The 22277-nt window shown below is 37.9% G+C and overlaps 1 pseudogene; it reads left to right on the plus strand.

The window, feature by feature from the left end:
• Nucleotides 1-285: 285 nt before the first annotated feature.
• Nucleotides 286-21639, plus strand: LOC142760496 (desmin-like; annotated as a pseudogene).
• Nucleotides 21640-22277: the final 638 nt, after the last annotated feature.

The raw sequence follows: 22277 nt of genomic DNA on the forward strand, positions 1-22277 counted from the left end.
GCACGGGTTAATATTCAGGAATAATTGTCTTTATGCAGGCGATCACAGGCTTCCAATCCTATCTCATTATAGGGATAGATGCATATGCTCCATGGGTCATTTTTGCCATTATTCAGGCTTGGCGCGCCTCGGTCATTAGATCAGCTTGAATGCTTTATAAGATGCCTGAGATCCTTGAGTAGTCGGGAATTTGGCCTCTTCCCGTGACTTTGACACTCAGGAGTGAAGGGTGTGTGTGCATTCCCGAGGAGCTGTCGTCCTGCTCTTTGCCTGGCTTTATATAAGGGAGCAGGGCAGAGGATGCGGCACCTTCCAGCAGAACGATCAGCACCACGGACAGCTCCCTGCTCTGCCGTACAACATGAGTATCAGCCCGGAGAGGATCTCTTCCTACCGCCGCCACTTTGATGAATACGCCAGCAGCTCTGTGGTCAGGCTCCGGGTGAGCAGCCCTTCTCCTCCCCGGCACAAGAGGTCAACAAGCTACAGCCGGGACACTTGTGAGGTCCACACAGGTGGGAGAAGGACCGCCTCCGCCACCAGGAGACCCCGCAGGTAAAGCGCCATGTAGATACTATATGTGCCGGCGGGGAGGTAGCAGAGCTGAACTACTCACCCACAAACCGAACCAATAGAAAACACAGACTAGGATTCTGATACGGTGTTCAAAATTGTTCCATCTATATTTGTAATATATCTATCCATCTTCCTATTAATATATATTTTTATATCTACAGCATCTATTGTATTCAATATCTATCTATCTATCTATCTATCTATCTATCTATCTATCTATCTATCTATCTATCTATCTATCTATCTATCTATCTATCTATCTATCTATCTATCTATCTATCTATCTATCTATCTATCTATCTATCATCTATCTATCTACTATCTATCTATCTATCTATCTATCTATCTATCTATCTATCTATCTATCTATCTATCTATCTATCTATCTATCTATCTATCTATCTATCATCGTCTGTCTATCTATCTATCTATCTATCTATCTATCTATCTATCTATCTATCTATCTATCTATCTATCTATCTATCTATCTATCTATCTATCTATCTATCTATCTAACATAATAACTATTTATGTATATTTATCCATGCTGTTATCTTTCTCTCTCTCTCTTTTTCTTTCTTTCTTTCTTTCTTTCTTTCTTTCTTTCTTTCTTTCTTTCTTTCTTTCTTTCTTTCTTTCTTTCTTTCTTTCTTTCTTTCTTTCTTTCTTTCTTTCTTTCTTTCTTTCTTTCTTAACATATAGTGTTATTGGATGTTTATCTGGCTACTTGTGATAACTTGTCCATTACTTGTTGAGGTTCATCCTAGAATCCATAACCTTGAGTATTTTACTGACAGATCGACATTACAGCTATCACATCTATTTGCTGTTATGTCCCTCATGATGTCATGAAGTGGGTGACTTGAAGCAATGACATGGAAAAGTTATGACACTGGCAGGAAATAATTATTTATTTGAGGCCTTAGATTCTTTTGTAAATATTCTATTGAGGATATTATACTAAAAATTCGAATTTTAATGTATAGCATCGTTATAGAATTATATGAATAACCAGGCGTGTACAAAAAATAGAGTAGATGAAATATTTGTAAAAACTAATATAATTAATATTAATAAAACCAGTGTGAAAAATTGAAAGGTTGGTGTAAAGTATGTGTATGTCTCTTTGTATGGGAGCACGGCACGAAAATGCAGCCCGCTGCGGCCGTGCCCTCAATCGCAGGCCGTGATTACTGGCACGGCCGTGTGCATGAGGCCTTACCCTGTAGGGCTCCTTTAAGGCTGCAAAAGATTTTGAACTTTTTGTGCCCCCCGATTCTAATTAGTAAATTATTTTCAAGAAACTGCAAGGAGCACACACTCTGGGAGTGTCCTCCCATAGTCCGTATATAACAACATGTGGCCGTTGAAGAGAAGTTATGGAAATTGACAGCATAGTAAGGCCCCATGCACACGAACGTGTTTTTCGGCCTCAATTTCCCCGAAAATACACGGGAGAATTGCGGCCCCATTCTTTTCTATGGGGCCATGCACACGACCGTAGTTTTTGCGGTCTTTGCACGGCCCGAGAGCCCGGACCGCAGAAAGAACGGGCATGTCTTATTACGGCCGTGTTCTGCGGTCTGGGCTCATTGCATGTCCCGCGACTTGCGGGCGGCCTGCGGCTTATAGTCCGCAGCCGGCCGACCCGAAAATCACGGCCGTGCACACGGCTACGGTCGTGTGCATGAGGCCTTAGGTCCCATGCATACACCCGTAAAAATCATCCATAATTGCGGACCGCAATCACGGACCCATTGACTTCTATTGTCCACTGACACCTCGTATATTTATAGGAAGGTGTCCGTGCCATAGAAACCTTCTGCAAAAGATAGGAAATGTCCTATCTTTTGCTTTTTACGGACGGTGCTCCCATACTTTATAATGGGAGCACGGCCCGCAAATGCGGATGACTATCCGCAGCAGACCGCGGCCGTCTGTGCCCGTAATTACTGACCGTGATTACAGGCACGGGCGTGTGCATGGGGCCTAAGAGCTAGTTCAAATATACTGTTAAATCCCTCCACCTTTTACTGCAAGGCCGGAGCCATTTTGAACCGCAAGTGAGAAAAAACAGCAACAGCAATGATTGTCTATTTTTACCTAACAGAGAACAACATTACATGTAACATTTCTCAGTCCAGTGGGGGTTATGACCAATGATATCAATGAAGGATCGGATGGGAAGGATCAGTCCGTCCTATCCTGCGAGGCTTTTTTTCAGAGGAGCAGAAAACTGTTCACTACCTGAAAAGCGTAAATAGTCTAAAATAGGCTAAATTGTGAGCAAGTGACAATACTAGTGCTTCAATTTCTAATAAAAGACTTGTTTTAGTCAAATAATTTTCTGTAAACATATAGACACTAAGGGCACGGCCAGACGTGGCAGAATTTTTCCGCTGCAAGTGTTGGTACAGATTTGGGGAAATTACGCAACGAATCTGCACCAACATTTGCATATTTGACAGGTAATTCAGACGTTGCAGAAAACACAGCGGACTTGCCACAGATTTCAGTTGTTGCATTGCAAAGTCTGAAATCTGCAGTGAAATTCCGCTTCTTCTCCGCAACAGACAGTGCATGATGCGGAGGGAAAATTCCGCACCGCAGCCTATGGTCCGCAGCTGACTTTTCCGCAACGTCTGAACTAACTTGCCTAAAAATGTATTGAAACAACTGTGAAAAACATCCGCTGGAGAATTCCACTGCAATTCCGCCACGTCTGGCCGTGCCCCAAAGAGGCATTTCGCATTCCTTCATAAAACTTGTTAACACAGTGACATCACCAACGATCATATATAAGGCTGTCAGATATGTAGCTTATTGTAATAAAGATACAAATCAGTATATATTTGCTATATATCAGTATCTACTAGGGTTTATTTCCATATATAGTGGGCGGATCCTATTACTCGGTGGTCTGTAAAAGAAAAAAAAGATGCCTTTTGGATGGGTACAACAGATCCATATGTGGTGCCTGTCATTCCCATCCAGAAGGACATGAAAACCATATGCCAAATGGCCCACCTGACAGCAACATGCTTTGTAGCCTCCTACTAGACAGAAGTAATGGCTTTTTATAGACATTCACTTTACAACGGCACAACTGATTTTTAATGTAAACAATGGTATCAATTGTGCCATCAGTATCCCTACAACTTTTATATAAAAAGCCGGAGAGAACTAAGCCTGACCTCTGGACATACAGTATGTGAGCGCACCCTAAGATAACACCTTTTTACTGATCCTTATTTTCCTACTCCTAAGTAAGGGCATGTTCAGATGTGGCAGAATTTTTCCGCTGCAAATGTTGCTGCAAATTCGCACCAATTACTCAACGAATCTGCAGCAACATTTGCATATTTGACAGGTAATTCAGATGTTGCGGATATCACAGCAGACTTGCCACAGATTTCAGCCTTTGCATTGCCACTACTTCTCCGCAACATAATGAGCATACTGCGGAGGGAAAAGTCTGCAACTCAGCCTAAATTCCACATTGTTATTTTGCACAAGGTCTGAACTAAGTAACCTAAGAAGGTATAGAAACCAATGGAAAAAACGGCTACTGCAGATTTCCACTGCGGACTGTCCGCAGCGGAATTTAACAGCGACTCCGCCACGTGTGAACATGCCCTAAGGGCACGGCCAGACGTGGCGGAATTGCTGCGGAATTCCGCTGCGGACAGTCCGCAGTGGAATTCTCCTGCGGCCGGTTTTTACAGTTGTTTCAATATATTTTGAGACAAGTTAGTTCAGACGATGCGGAAAACTCCGCTGCGGACCATAGGCTGCAGTGCGGAAATTTCCCTCCGCAGCATGCACTGTCTGTTGCGGAGAAGAAGCGTAATTTCACTGCGGATTTCAGCATTTGCAATGCAAAAACTGAAATCTGTGGCAAGTCCGCTGTCTTTTCGGCAACGTCTGAATTACCTGTCAAATATGCAAATGTTTGTGCAGATTCATTACGTAATTGCCCCAAATCTGCACCAACATTTGCAGCGGAAAAACGCCGCCACGTCTGTTCAATAAGGGCATGGCCAGATGTGGCGGAATTTCTCTGGAACTCTGCTGCGACCAGTCCACTGCGGAAATCCGCAGCAGACATTTTCTCCATTGGTTTCCACACCTTTTTAGTTAGGTTCGTGCACACGTGGCGGAAAACTCTGCTGCAGACCATAGGCTGCGGTGCGGAATTTTGTACACTGGCTGTTGCGGACGTGTAGCGGACTTGTTGCGGACTTATTGCAGAATTTCTCCATTGACTTCAATGGAGTTTCAAAATACCGCAATGAAATCCGCAGATGTTATGTGTGTTGCGTTGCGTATTGGTTTTACAAACAGGATATTTCTTCATTCTGGCTGGACCTATGTGTTTCGAGGTCTATAGCCAGACTGAGATGAAATGTTTTAAAAGACAGCAGGAAGTACTCTTCACCTGAATACGTAACGGCTAATCCGCATCAATTTACTGCACATTTTAGGCAAGGCCACAACAGAATCTGCAACGCAGATTATGTGCGGCATTGATGCGGACAGTGTCGGCAGAAATACGCCACGTCTGGCCATGCCTTAAAAGTTTAGAATAAACACTGGCAGAGAAAAATTATATTATATAAATAAATGGGGATGTGATATCAGATTTACATATATGATGGACACAGGTAACAAATGAACCAGGTGCATTTATTAGCAGAGTTTCATAGATATAACATTTATAGTAGACAAGTATATTGCAGTGTTATCATATGACAACACCGATAATATAAAGAAAAGCTGAACTGTATTAATTGTATAATGGTACATGGAATTAAAATTTCACCAACTTTAATTTGCACTGAGAGATTTTTAAAAGAACCATGTGAATTTTAAATGGATTTTCTGTCCCAAAAATGAAACTTCCCCTTGGGAAATATTTGCATACTGTATATTCAACCGCTCAACCAATTGTGTAAAATCATAATAATATAAAAAAAATTGTCCAATAGGCCATTAAACTGAATTGCGGGACACCATGAAACCCACTGTTACTTGGCCAAGCAGCTTTACAGAGTCTAGATGAAGCCTTTCAACCAATGTAATCTTGTTTAGTCAACCATTCCCGACAATTACAATACATCTTGTAAATTGGTGAAGGGGCTTCTATTCCCTATGAGGCATGATCTCTATGTTATTCATGAAATCTGCAGATGAAATTTACAGTCATTTAAACGCACAGTGTTTTTAAAGAAACCGTACTTTAAGGTGAGTATTAAAAACACTGAACTTGTGGTATACTGGGGAATACACAATTCAGGTCTTGAAATCTCTTTTCATCTGTTAAAAGATTGTACAAGAGTATACCCATAGATGAATAGGACATATCTATAGATGCAAAGGAGGTTGTCCTTATGTAAATAAGCACAATTTGTACTGTACATTGTTATTACATGGGCCTTGGCTATTTGCCTATGTGGCTTGAGTTTTTTGGTAGGGTATGATATTATAGTACCCAAGAAGCGGCACAGTATTCTGCAATGTGTGCAAATGTCTGAAACAACAATAGAGTCCATAGCAAAGAGTATACACAAAGTAAATTTGTTCTACAGGTTGTTGAGCTTCTAGATTCTTGTATATTGAAATATTTCAGTGTTTAAGCCATATGCACTGTTAAATTAGGTTAGTCTATTGTTAATGTAGATCCTGCACCAGGAACAGCACTGTTATTCAGTGCACACTGACCAGTATTTAAAGTCTCCCATTACTGGTGTCCTCCTATCACTTGAAAGTCCACTCGTCAAAGACCAGGTTTCTATAGCAGGCCAGGGGTATTCACTATGTATGGAGGTTACTTCAAAAGACATATTACTCATTATTAATCCTATATAATATTTTGTATAGTTTTACTTTTATGTTTACGATGAAAATACTTTATTTGCATATACTGAGATTAGTTAGAATGCACATAATCATCATTGCATGTTATTCAATGTATCAAATTTAAACTAAACTGAATTCAATACATAGTATATACTGGTAAAAATCTGTTTTAAAAACGATATTATTAATAGTAATATATTAGGATAGGTTAGCATAAAATGTATCAAGATTGGTAGAACGATCATTTTTCATAATTTTCTGTACATTCTTGTACATTAAATGAATTGATCCCAAGGTATCAAAGTATTTACTTGGAAATATTCCTTAATATGTGGCTATAAAACAACCTAATTAAATATATGACGATTGTACAATATTTTCCTATACATTGTATTTTTTCTGAACCATGGATTTAAGGAAGCTAAAGAGAAGTATATATAGGTAACTCTTAAAAAATCCAAACAAGCAGAAATAATATTACGACCAATTATTAAACAATTGGAGTGCCATACCAGTATATAAAAATATTTGGGTAGTACTGACCTATAAAATAAATAACAAAAAAACACATTATAATTCAGCTATACATGGGCAGGTTATTATATAGTACTTTATCTTGAACCTGAAAAATAAACTGATATAATAAAGTCCCTGCATATAATGTCGTCTATTCTATCATGGTCTGGTTAATACCTTAATTTGACATGAACATAAACCGAGGTATTGTACAGAAAGAAAATAAAAAATAAATGACTTCTTTATGATGGTACAATATATTCCATATCATTTTTTATTTCACATGAAGCTGGTAGACAACGGGTTATGGCATTCATGCCTAAAATATTTAATTTACTTCATATAACGAAATCTAAATAATAACTGTTCAGCTTCTGGGAGAAGGAATTTTTCGCTTGTATTATTATTATTACTATTATTATTTTTTCTTTTTTTTAACCTCATGTGGAATATTGTATGACTGTGCGGATGCGTTGTTTCCCTTTTCGGATACGTTGTATAAGTGAAAATGTTCTTACCTATTATATCTATCTATCTATCTATCTATCTATCTATCTATCTATCTATCTATCTATCTATCTATCTATCTATCTATCTATCTATCTATCTATCTATCTAACTAAACACATTTCTGGAATACATATCACAATTATATTTTAATAGTGCTATCAGGATTTTTTTTTTTAATAAATATACTTGTACTTTGCTTTAATTATATCAATTAAGAAAAGCTATAAATAATATTATGCGCATTTGTGATTGTGTGACTTATTATCATATTTGTACAGAATGCAAAATACTTCTAAAATCATGATCAAAATTCAGAAACATATAAACGAATGACCAGCAAGCATTGCACATATATGAAACATTGATGTTTCACGATTTAAAAAAAAAGACAGTTTTCTCCATCTGAGTGTCCAGAATGACAGCACTATTGAATTTCAGCATTATATCTTTCTGCTGCTGTCGGATACTTTCTATTTAATATATACACTGAGCTCTTAGCATTCAGTAAATCTACACTCTTTGTATAATGGATGAGAACGCCGTAGACTACTTGTTTTCTTTGCTTATCAAACTTTAGAAACAAATATAAATATTTTGTAGTCTGTCTTCTGTGTTCATTGTATTGATCTTATTGACTACCCTGACTGTACGACCATTATCTGCTGTCCCAGGATGTTATACCAGGCTGGTCCAGCTGACAGGGCACATTGTTTTGGTGAGACTAGTCCAGTAAGTGTATTAATTGCCTCTGACTGCACACCCCCGCATTATGTTCAGATGGCGGAAGATTATTGTTTTTAATGGGTACAATAGACGACTGAGTATTTGACTGTATGTATACAAATCAGGCTTTGCTTCTTCTCTATTGGTGTTTTATGAATAGAGGGTTATATATTTAGATAGATAGATAGATAGATAGATAGATAGATAGATAGATAGATAGATAGATAGATAGATAGATAGATAGATAGATAGATAGATAGATAGATAGATAGATAGATAGATAGATAGATTATAAATAGTGAATACGTATACACACGTTTATGAATGGCTCTTTTCTTTTCACGATTATATACTTTGTAGAGTTATTATTATTATTATTATTATTATTATTATTATTATTATTATTATTATTATTATTATACAACTGTGTATAATAATAATGATAATATAATAATAATAATAATAATAATAATAATAATAATAATAATAATAATAATATAAAAGGACAACGGCATATGCAGGAGAACTTCTATATATAGTGATGTATTCCCTTTTCCCGACAGTATGGTCGCTCATAGTTTTGCAGCTGCATTTGTCCCAGTGGATTTGGAAGCGGCCAGCGCAGCAAACCAAGAATTTCTAAGCATCAGGAGCAATGAGAAGCGGGAAATGATCGTTCTGAATGACCGTCTGACTAAATACATCGAGAGGGTATGCCTTCTGTGCCACCTTCCCCGACCAACAGCCACAACTGCTGCGAATGTGTCTGCTATGTTATAAAACAACAATACATGTGACTGTACAGATATAAGAACAATAGTTGCATATGACTGTACAGATAGTTGCATACGACTTTGCATGTATAAGAATAACAGTTGCATGCGATGGCACACATATAGCAAAAATAGTTGCATGCGACTGCAAATAAATAAGAACAATAGTTTTATACGATTGTACACATATTAGAACAGTAGTTGCATAACACTGTACTCGTATAAGAACAAGTTTCATACGACTGTACACATATTAGAACAGTAATTGCATAAGACTGTACACATATTAGAACAGTAGTTTCATATGACTGTACACATATTAGAACAGTAGTTTTATACGACTGTACACATATAAGAATAATGGTTGCATATGACAGTACACATATAAGAACAGTAGCTGCATATGACTGTAGACATATAAGAACAATAGTTGCATATGACTGTACACATATAAGAACCAGTAGCTGCATATAACTGTACACATATAAGAACAGTAGTTGCATATGACTGTACACATATAAGAACAGTAGTTGGATATGACTGTACACATATATAAGAACAGTAGCTGCATATGACTGTACACATATAAGAACAGTAGCATCATATGACTGTACACATATAAGAATAGTAGTTGGATATGACTGTACACATATAAGAACAGTAGTTGGATATGACTGTACACATATATAAGAACAGTAGCTGCATATGACTGTACACATATAAGAACAGTAGCATCATATGACTGTACACATATAAGAACAGTAGCATCATATGACTGTACACATATAAGAATAGTAGTTGGATATGATTGTACAGCTTCAATATTAAATAGCCCTGAGTGTTCTAACGTAGGAAGTCCTTAAATTGATATGCATTTGTGCAAATATCCTACCAACTTATACATCTCCACCATACAAATTTACATGGCATATCTAAAGTGCATTTTGCTACAATTACATGGGAAGTATAATTTATATAGGAGCCCAACTGTACATGTTCGACGTACAATTCACATAGGATCTGTTATGTACATGTATTACACACGATATGAAAGATTTCCAACATACAGTTTACATAGGTGACGCAATGTATATTTCATACATATGATTTGTAGAAAATATATATCCTAAATATAGTGTACATAGCAGATATATGCATTTTCTTTGTGGAAAAACAAAAATATAAAGGAGATATAATTCATACAAAAGGGACAATTCTTCCAAAAATTCACATAGAGCATATAATGTAAATTTTTATAATCTAATTTACAATTAAGATATCGTGTATATTCTCTATTTAAAATGAACAGCTGATTTATAATGTATTTTCTCCCACAAACGATTTAATTAAAAACAACCTAAAATGAGAAATACATGCTAAAAAAATCCTGACTGAGGCTAGTCGTGCAGAAAATACATATACTACATACAATTTACATAGTGTGTATACATATATTGTACATTTCTCATATACAATCTACAAAGTATCCAGCAGGTTCAAGTAGTGTTACCATGTACATTTTTTATTTATATATATATATATATATATATATATATATACATACACACATACATATTTTTATATATATATATATATATATCTATATATATATATATATCTATATATATATATATCTATATATATATCTATATATATATATATATTTATATAGATATATATATATTTATATAGATATATATATGTATCTATATATCTATATATATATATAGATAAATAAATATGTATGTGTGTATATATATATATATATATATATATATATATATATATACATGCATATATAAATAAAAAATTTACATGGTAACACTACTTGAACCTGCTGGATACTTTGTAGATTGTATATGAGAAATGTACAATATATGTATACATAAATACACACACACACACACACACACACACACACACACACACACACACACACACACACACACACACACACACACACACAAACAAACACCGTCAGAGCTACAATTCTGCTCTCAAACTTGCGCAATGCGATTGTTGCATTTAATTTAAACGATGGCCTATAATGGCGGTATATAATGAGGGTTTCAATATGATTCCATATGTGCTACAGGTTCGTGATCTGGAGCAACAGAACGCCAGTGTACAGGTGGAACTGGATGCGCTCCGCAGTCGCTGCAACAGACCATCCGCTCTGCGGGCCCTATATGAGGAGCAACTGCGGGAGCTGCAGAGGGAGGCGGAACAAGCCAGAATAAAACAGGTACAATACTGATATGTACAAAAATAAACACTATAGTATTTTAGACTTTACAACTCCATATATTTAGGGAACCCCATGTCCCGGGGTATAGTTCCCACAGCTGGAGTCTCAGCAATGGCCAAAGCATGCTACATACTGCCCCATATATCTGCATGACTTTCTTTGTATTTGTATCCGTATAAAATACACAGAGCTGGGCTCTGGCGCCTGGTATAGTACACAAGTGCCTTTTAACCTTCAATCTGTTGAGGATAAGGATGTCTATAAATCTTGACTTGCTGGGAGTCTGTGTGAGGCCAGTGTATGGAAAGTTATAGGCATTGTTGGGCCACATGTCACTTCTTCTCAGCTGTGTTCACCCCTGATCATCATGCAGATCTTGGCTGAGTAAAGCTTTGTTTGGCTGGTAGGATGTTTTGTCTCTAGTTACCCCCATTGGATTGGACTGTTTATCCTGTTGCTAGGGGACAAGTTGTTTAAGGAATAAGTTAAGCATTTAGCACACAGCATGGTGGGAGATGTGAAATAGTAATGTGGGTCTTTCTTTTTATCAGTCAATAAAATGGCTGTTTGGTTTAAAGGGACCACAAGTTAAATCAGTACAGAAAGCTTATAACATACTACGTATATAACTACTATATATTACACATATGTATATACAGTGCCTTGGGAAAGTACTAATCCCCTTGGCTTATTTTCCTGTTTTGTTGCATTACAACCTGGAATTAATATGGATTTCTGGGTTGTTTCCATCATTTAATTTACATATGCCTGCCACTTTGAAGGTGCCAATATTTTTTGTTTTACTGTGATACAAATAATAAACAAGACAAAAAAACAGAGAATTTTAAAGTGTGTAAGTATTTACCCCCTGAAAGTCAATACTTTGTGGAACCACCTTTTTCTGCAATTCCAGATACAAGTCTCTTGGTGTATGTCCCTATTAGCTTAACACATCTAGATTCTTCCAGGAAAAACTTCTCCAACTCCTTCTACTTAGATGGGTTGCCTTGGTGTACAGCCGTCTTCAAGACATGCCACATGTACTCAATTGGATTAAGGTCTGGGCTTTGACTAGTCTAATCCCAGACATTTAAATAATTCCCCTTAACCAACTCCAGTGTATCTTTAGCAGTATATTTAGAGTCATTGTCCTGCTGGAAGGTGAACCTCCGTCCCAGTCTCTAATGTCTGGCAAACTTAGGCTCTGTTCACATCTGTGTTGGGGTCCCGTTCTGACGTTCCCTCGGACGTTTTGCCAGGATCAGTCGTTTTGCCAGTAGCAATAGCGTAGTAGACTACGTTATTTCTTCCGGCAAAACAACAGGTCCGGTGCACAAAGGAGAAAAACGGAAACCACGAGCACCGGCTCCATCACCATTGAAATGAATAGTGATGGAGACGAAAACCTCTGGTTTCCGTCGGTGTCAGTTTGTGTCTGCTCAGGGTACCGTTCTGACGGAAACCTCAGACGGAACGTCAGAACGGGACCCCAATGCAGATGTTAACAGAGCCTTAAGCTTCGTTCACATATGCACCAGGGTCCCATTCCCGTTTCAATGGTCGTAGTCGACTATGCTATTGATTCCGGCAAAACGGAAACCATTGGGACCGAACCGTCACCATTGAAATCAATGGTGATGGAAATCAATGGTGATGGAAATCAATGGTGTGTCAGTCTGGGTCTTGTTCCAACAGAAAGCTCAGACGGAACGTCGGAACGGGACCCTGGCGCATATGTGAACGAAGCCTAAAACAGGTTTCCTTAACAATTGCCCTGTATTTACTGCCATCCATCTTTCCTTCAATCTTGACCAGTTTTCCAGTCCCTGTCGATGAGAAACATCCCTACAGCCTGATGCTGCCACCACCATGCTTCACTGTAGTAATGCTGTTATTGGGGAGATGGCAAGTGTTGGGTTTGCACATAGCGTTTGCAGACTAAAACTTGGTCTCTGATCTGTTTGGAGAGCTCCTTGGTCTTCATGCTGCTTGCTTAGTGATGTTGCAAATTCAGGGGCCATTTAGAACAGGTGTATTTATACTGACATCATGTGACAGATTATGTGACACTTTTCTTGGATCGCTGCCATATAGTGATTCCAATGGGTCGCTTTTAAAAAAAAAGTTTTATTTGAGTCCATGCTACGTGTTTTAACCTTATACATTTTCATCAGGCATATCTTCTCTTTTTTTCTATTTTTCTTATAAAATGAAATCAAGGGGCAAGATATTTTTCAGGAGTGCTTATCCTCTTCCCAGTCTGAACTGGCACAAAAAAAAAAAAATATTGCATACAACTACACAGTAAATATACATAGACTTTAGGTTTAGTGTCCCTTTAAGCATATGTCTTACATTTCCAATCACTATGCTAATCAATGTAGCTGAATATTCTGAGCAGTACTGAATATGAAATATGTTGGGGAACTTCATTGACAGAGCCTAGTTGTGGTCTTTTCACTATATAGGCTGGGATGCATTGAGACCCCTGGCAGTGGTTTGGGAAGAATTGAATGCTGCAGGTTAGCCAGGCATAAGACTCTGCTTTATTTAACAGGATGTAGCAGTGGCTGCCAAGTCATCAGTGTCTGAGGAGCTCAGCGCCGTGAAGAAACGTTATGAAGATGCAGTGGAGGGCAGGAAAAAGGCTGAAGGGGACATTGAAGCATTCCGCCCTGTGAGGAGCTGTCTTTACCATACTCACTCACCTATTATGCTGCAGCTCAGGCATTGTCTTAGCACACACATATGATCTGTTTATGGAAATTATAGTCTGCACTGCCTTAACCCTCTAACTGCCAGTAACAGTTTTCACTGTTGTCCTGTTCTTAGTTCTGAGTACCCCAGAGGAGCACATGGTGTAAATAGAAGGAGTTGGGGCTAGAACTAATGTAGAGTGATGGTCTAGCACCTTCATGATCTTCTCACCATGGACTTTTATGATCAGCCAGGGGCAAGTGTGTGATGTTGTAGGAGCATCAAGTCATGTATACACTTCTCTCCTGTACAATCCTGCCTGATTGTGGACTATGAGAGCCTGGGGCAATGAGATGCCACACACGGTTCTCCAGAGTTTCCTAATCCAGTCTAATCACTTGAGAGAACAGCAAGAGTTGACTGCAGTGTCTATAACACACGACTACTATGAACTATATGACAGTGAATATATAAGGGCAATATATAGAATCGAATCACACATTAGATAACATATCGCTGTGTCATTTATGAGTATCGATAAATAATCGAATCATGTATGTCTCATGTTTTATAGTGAAAATGCTTCTCACTAAAACGCACTTTCCGATTATGTTGCAGTAATGGTATTAGCGGGAGGCATATACTGTACTGTATTCAGACTAAAGAAAACTTGTCACATATGAACCATTACATTCGCCATAGCGCTTGAGAAAAGGGAACACATACAGTAGACTCAGTATTATACCAGGGGTTGTTGTACCTGTGCACGAAAAATATAACCTTTACATCGCGCCATGTGTAACTGCTGCCCATTCCTTTATTTCTACGTATGCCATTAGATCATAAACCATACTCAGTAAATAATAATAATAATAATAATAATAATAATAATAATAATAAACAATAAAAATTACTTGATACATCGACCTCTATTATTATTATTATTAATAATAATAATAATAACAATAATAATAACAGCAATCATTGTATAAAATCGTACTATTGTAGATATAATAATGTAATAATAACAATAACAATAATAATAATAATAATAATAATAATAATAATAATAATAATAACAAAGATTATTAATACTACTACTGGTACTAAAGTTATGTTTCAAACACTACTGGACCTAATAGTCACATGATTAAATAGAGCTATGATTATTTATGAATTCATAACTCCGTGAAAATTCCAAACGGTATATATATATGAAGGAATTATATTACGTATCTTCTATCTATCTATCTATCTATCTATCTATCTATCTATCTATCTATCTATCTATCTATCTATCTATCTATCTATCTATCTATCTATCTATCTATCTATCATCTCTCTCTATCAGCATATTACCAATCTTATAGGTGCACAATAATGTAATTCTGTATATATCTATTTTGCATAATATATCTAAAAGGAAAGTGCTGAATATTGTCATGAGGACGGGACTCTGATATATCCTATCCTATCACTATATATAATATATAGGTATTGTGTAGACTGTAGGTTTGCAGTGTGCAGTATTGCTTTTCTGTTTGATGTACAGGATGTGGATGCGGCCACTGCGGGACGGATTGCACTGGAAAAACAGCTGGAAACTTTAGAGACAGAGATCGTGTTTTTGCAGCGAGTTTATGGAGAGGTAATAAATTCACATTCATAACACGAACTCCACTACTCTATATGAGGGGCGCGATGTGAACCCAGGTCCCTATGTCCGTCTTGTATCTGTCAATGTAGGAGATTGAGGAGTTGATGAAGCAGATCTACAACATGAGCGCCTCCTGTGACCTGGCATTCTCCATCCCAGACTTCGCTGCTGCTCTGAGGGACATTCAGACAGAATATGAAGAAATTGCAGCCAAGAACCTGCAGGTTAAAATTAGAGCATATCCTGTTTGGGGAAACATCGAATTAGATGTCAGATTCTACTTAACAAGTATTTGTGGCAACATAAAAAGCTTGTTTATCTTGTATGGGATACATCAGAATGTAGCCATTGGACATCCCTGACAGTCCTCATAGATTGATGCACACAAAGCTCATTTCTAGCTGGCTCGATTAACCCCTGCATAGCCCAACCCCCTCATCCCTTGAATGGAAAGCTCGAGGGTTCCAGTCATTTTGCTGCAAGGTGGTTAATTAAAGAGTTAGGTGTTCATGAGACCTTAATGAACCTTCCTTTATGAAGACCTGACACTACACGTCTACATCCCCTGCTTATTATGTCTTCTTCTGCTCTTACCCTTAGGAGATGGACGAGTGGTACAAAAACAAATTTGTTGACTTCAGTCAAGCTTCTACAAAGCATGCGGAAAACGTGAGACATTACAGAGGAGACATGGCAAACTGCAAGAGAAGCGTAAGTGGGGCTGCAAAGGCCTCGGAGCCCATGGATGTCACTTCATGTGGAGCCTGCCTTGTGATGTCCCTAACATTTGGAATGTGACTACTATCTTCTGTATTGTGCACTCTACACAGTCTCAAATTCTCCATTCTCAAGTCTAGAAAACTCCATTCATTGGAAGCAACCATTTAAAGGCCCATTTACACAATGCAGCTGCCAATAAGCCAGGGTCAAGTAGCAATACTGATAATCTTCCAGGCATCATGATTTTTTTGCATTTATGATACATTTCGCCAATGATGAACATTATATATGTTCATGGTTGATCGTTTTTTGTAATGGGCAATGGACACTTTTGTATCTACATTTGTTGTCCATGTGGATGCTTATAAACCGCAATATCAGACTGGGAACAGGCTGCCTGTAATGTTATTATAGAAAGGAAGTCCAGAAAGATGTCAGCCCCCATGAGCACTACCTTACCTATATCTCCAGAAACCTTGATGTACATAGCTGTCAGTGAGATAGACAGAACTTTGTGCTTTCTGCTTTAGGTTTATATTTATTTTAGACACATTTATAGCGCAATGGAGACTCTTTAAGGCTGGATTCAAACACAGCACTTTGCCTCGTATTTGTGCGTTTTTCATGGCGTCTTTAACAGCGTTTTTTTTTAATTCGTTTTTTTTAGTGCCGTCAAATGTTACATTAAAGTCTTTAGTGAAATATAAATGCACTACATACAACTGCATTTTGGTTTGTGGCATTTTTGGAACTTTTTTTTATGGCCGTAGCGTTAAATAAAACTTGCCTCTGAAATCTACATTAAAAAATGATGTTGCATGTTACAAAATGCTGCTATTTTAACATCTATTATTTTTTATGCAGTTGAAAACACCACAAAAAAAATCTGAATGTGAGGGAATTCTAAGGGCAGTAGGAAGAAGTAATGATTCCGAATTGGGGAGGACTAAGGTCAGGTTCCCACGTAGCGTAAACGCTGCGGAATTTCTGTAACGGAATTATGTGCGGAATTCCGCAGCATTTACAGTAGTAGCAAAGTGAATGAGATTTAGAAAATCTCATGCCCACACTGCGGAAAAAAAAACGTAGCCTAAACGTTAATAAATTGACCTGCGTTGCAGAATTTAAAAATCCGCAGCATGTCAATTTATGCTGCGTTTTAGTTGATTTTCCATTGTGGGTTTTCCCCATTGAATTCAGTGGGGATACAAATCCCGCAACAAAAAGCCAAGTATTGTGACTTTTTGCGGCGTATCCGCAGTGATTACGCCGCAAAAATCGCAACTACGGAAAAAAAACCATGCTTACCCAGATGTCTGTATTTCTTCATCCAGTCCGGCCCCGTGGGATGACGTTGCATCCCATGTGACCGCTGCAGCCAATCACAGGCTGTAGCGCCGGTCACATGGGATGAAACGTCATCCTGGGATGCTGCCCTGGATGACGTCAGAGGGCTGGCCTCCTGGGATGACATTACATCCCATATTGACCGCCGCTGCAGCCAATCACAGCGTCATCTAGGGAAGCCGGACCACACTGCAGAGGAGGGACGCATCGCCATAACAACAGCCTAGGTAAGTATGAGAGGTTTTTACCGCTGCTTTCTGCAGTGGTAAATACAGTCGAAAAAACACAATGTGGTGTGAAAACAAGGGAAAACAGCTCCTGATTTTCAGAAGTTTTTTAAGCCACTCGCGTTTTTCGCGACTTTTTTTTACGGCCGTTTTTGGAGCTGTTTTCAATAGAGTCTACGAAAAACAGCTCCAAAAATGTCCCAAGAAGTGACCTGCATTTCTTTTTTGCGGCCGTTTTTTTAGGCAGCCGTTTTTCAAAATGGCCGCGTAAAAAAACGGCCCGTCGGAACAGAATGCCGTTTTTCCCATTGAAATCAATGGGCAGGTGTTTGGAGGCGTCATGCTTCTGATTTTTGGGACGTTTTTCGTCCATTTACGTCCCGAAAAACAGCTGAAAATAAGCCGTGTGAACATACCCTAACAAGTATCTGCTCTCTTGATAAAGGATAGGGATAGGGGTGTGGTGGTGGGAGCTAACATGCTGCAGGACTACCCCTTTTTTTATCTATGCTCCCAAACTTTTCTGCTACTTAACGGAAACTTCTAGCATAGATAAAACTTTTAATTATAGCACTCCACCTGTATGTTTTAAATTTTTCTTATTTTTTGCTATCCAAAATCCTGTCTGCTTTAAATTACAGGTCATCTTGCTTTTCAGGTATGTCAGGAGGAAACTTGTGGGATCCATCCTATGATGCCCCAGCATAGCATCACGTATTTAGGTGGAGCAAGTGTCATTTCTGCCTGCTAGCTCTTCCTGGGGAGGACAGTGTGATTTCTCTTCCCCTAATAATTTTCTAAATATGATAAGAGATTATTAATATAGAGCTGCTCTCCACAGTATTCAACTGGTTGCAATTTTTTTTTTAAGGAAATTCCTTTTTTTTCTTTAATCCATAAATTCCACACCCCGAATGGTGCCCTAGGTAGCTGTCTACCCTGCTTTGTCCTGCCCCTCAACATGGATTTTTACATGTAGACCAATGGAGAGAATGTGTGTCACTGAAGCCAAGTCCAGGTTGTACAATGGATCTGATATCTAGTGTAGCAAAAGAAAAATAACTGGTATGAGACTGACACATGTGATTCCTCTAAGGGGTTCTCCGCTTTGGACAATCCATACTTGTAAGTAGGGTCCCTTGACAATAAGCAGATCACAAAGTTTCCTCCTGCTTGGAACTCCAGTGATCAGCTGTAATCTCAGGGAAAAGCTGTCAGTAACTGTTCAATATCCCTGCAGCGCCACCACAGGAGAGTTTAAGAATTACACAGTTCTCACTCATATAAATATGTTGTCTGTGTAATGCAGGACAGGACAGGTCCTTAAGAAAGAGAGAGATGCTCTTTGTAACTGCTCTCCTTTCTGGCCAAGAAATGAGGATCCTGAACAGAGGACCCCACTTTATTAACTTAGAATTCAGGGTAACTAAACATTCAAAAAACTTCTGACATGTCATAGTGACATGTCAGAAGTTTGGATTGGTGGGGGTCCGAGCACTGAGACAGAAATGAAGTGGCTCAGCCCTCACATGAGTGCTTCTGCTGCTTTGTTTTAGCGATTGATGGGGGTCTCAGTGCCACCAATCAAAACTTCTGACATGTCACTATGACATGTCAGAAGTTTGTTGAACATTTAGTTACCCTTTAATATGTTATATGAAGATGGGTTGCACTCAACCTCAATGTTTTCTTGGAATGTAAGGTAAATATTTCTGCATAATAACTTACACCTTGGTTTAGGGAGTCATGTATCATTCTGTTCAAAAAGTTGAACCTAACACTAACAGCAAATGGGGTTTCATTACAGATTAAAGGCAAAGAAACGGAACTAGAATCCCTTAAAAACAAAAATGCTACATTGGAGGCCCAGGTTAAAGAGACTCAAGAAAATAATAGACTTGAAATAGAGGAGCTACAAGTGAGTATTGACTTATGGTCATTGGCTCCAGTAGCTGTAATGTTTGTTATCCTGTTCCCTTTCCTTAATAACACATTTTCGTTTTCAATAATTAGGAGAAAATACGTAAGTTAGAAGATGATTTGAAATCTTTGAAGGAAAAAATTGCGTTACACTTACGGGAATATCAAGACCTATTAAGTGTGAAGATGGCACTGGATATTGAGATTGCCACATATAGGTAACACAAGTATAATTTCTGTTATAATATGTATCTGTACTGGCATTTGGTAGAAATAATACAGACTAATGCCTGATACATCATTGCATGTTGTGTAGCATCTGTAACAATTGTTCCCACAGTGCACATTCATTTTTAATAACTTATAATATGAAAAGATAATATCATAGCCAAAAAGAATAGGTCCTAGATATAAACTGTAAAAGTAAGATATAACAACATCATGGACTAAGCTTTCACAATATGAGCCCTTTGTTGAATTTGGCGGCTTTGGGCCCTGGATTTGATCCACTAGATTCTCTTCTATTAGAATCTGGCAATCGTACTGTGCGTCAAAAGTGTGTTACCATTCCATTATAAGCAGTTGAAGTCTCTGTAGCATTTCTACATGGAATGTAATGCAAGTTATAAACCCGAGAAAGAAGATGTTAAGGTGTAAGTTTATATTATATCTTTAGCGATGGACCTAGATTGATCCCATTTGGTCCTTAATTGATATCCACCGTCCTACCCCATTCCATTTTGGAATGATACATTAGGTTCATATGTACTAACCTCTAACTCTTGTAATGTATTCTGAAAGACATATGACATCGATATTTTACCTTAGAAGCAATGGAGCAATAAAAAAAAACTTTGCAAAAGTGCACATAGTTTCAACAACTACTGTGATGCATACTCTCCTTTATTTCATATTCATCGCCTCCCCCCCAGTCCACTTTATCACAGCTGGGTTACTTTCTAATATAGTATTATTTAGAATCACTTAAGATTTTACATGTTGCTGGTCCACTGCTGAGAAGAAGTCATGTTCTTTAGATCAACGCTTTGATTCCTATTTGATATTTTCTCTTGGCAGGAAGCTTATTGAAGGAGAAGATAGTAGGCTTGCTACATCAGTGAGTAGTATTCTCCGTCAGGGTACAGTATCTGGAGTCACACATGTGAGTTCCACTCAAAGTGTCTCTCAGACTTTGGAACGGCAAGGAAGAACAAGTGCCCTTATTAAGTAAGTGTGGTTCTCTGGTGGCATATAGAGATTATTCTAATTTCTGATGAGCAACCTTCTAATAACTTTATGTTTATGTAGTAACTTTATGTTTTTTCTCTGTTTTTGACAAACAGTTAAAGGAGCAAAGGAGCTATGAAGTGTAATCGTCACCTGTCAAGTGTTGCTGAAAAGTGACTACACTGCAAGACCTGTCCTGGAAAGGCTGGATCCATGGCCCATCTCTCTGTACTCTTAATATTATATCTAGTGTGTGCACTGGACTATCCCCTGATTTTAATTTTCAGCTTTATTATGCATCACCTTTCTCTGGCTTTGCTAAATAAACACTTTAGCATCAATCTTGTTTGAGTTTATTTATATCATTTTTATAAAATAATATTTTATGTGATAGTTCTTCATGGCATGGAATTGCCATAAAATAAATTAGACTACAGTTGGCAAGAAAAAGTAAGTGAACCCTTTGGAATTTGCTGGATTCCTGCTTGATAACTAATAAAATGTGGTCTGTTTGTTATCCAAGTCACAATTATAGACAAACACAATCTAACTAAGTTAATAACACATAAACAGTTGAACTGTTCATGTCCTTTATTCAGCACAGAGAGTAAACATCCACAGTGCAAGGAGAAAAAGTAAGTGAACCAACCTCTGTGTTAAATCCTTCTGGGCCAAGGCCTTCCAATGCCTGTATGTCCACAACAAAATGTCATCTTTTGGAATGCCACATTGTAAGGGACTAATTGTTTTTTCTTTTTCTGGGGTACAGATGGGGCTTTACTGTTGTACCAAGACAAGACAATAAGAAAAATAGGGAAAAAAATGCAAATCACCTAAATATTTTCCACTTTCTAATTTATCATAACTTTTTTAAATGGACAAATTTATGTTACAAAATAATCCCAACAAATATGTGCACTTTGCCCCACTGACATCGCTATAACACCCAAGAAGAAAGTTCACCATTTTTTTTAGTGCCCCTCCAGGATTTAGGTGGTAGGTATATCAGTAAACGGGCGCAAAGCACCTGTGTACAGAAATTATAAGTATAGGCGTAAGAGTAGATAGAGGCTGGGCTAGGGAGAAAAAAAACTAGTGATAGGTAATAATTTGTGTGGATATTATATAACATAGATTCAGTGATATAGACGTATTATTATATGCTTCCATGTAAAACGCGTCCCGAGTCCCAGAAAATAGTCCCTAACTGTGTGGGTGGCTTAGGGGAGGTGTTTGATTTTTTTTTTTATTTCACAGCCTTTTTTATTTATTTATTT

This window comes from Rhinoderma darwinii, chromosome 4 (genome assembly GCF_050947455.1).
Source record: "Rhinoderma darwinii isolate aRhiDar2 chromosome 4, aRhiDar2.hap1, whole genome shotgun sequence".
NCBI classification, from domain to species: Eukaryota; Metazoa; Chordata; class Amphibia; order Anura; family Rhinodermatidae; genus Rhinoderma; species Rhinoderma darwinii.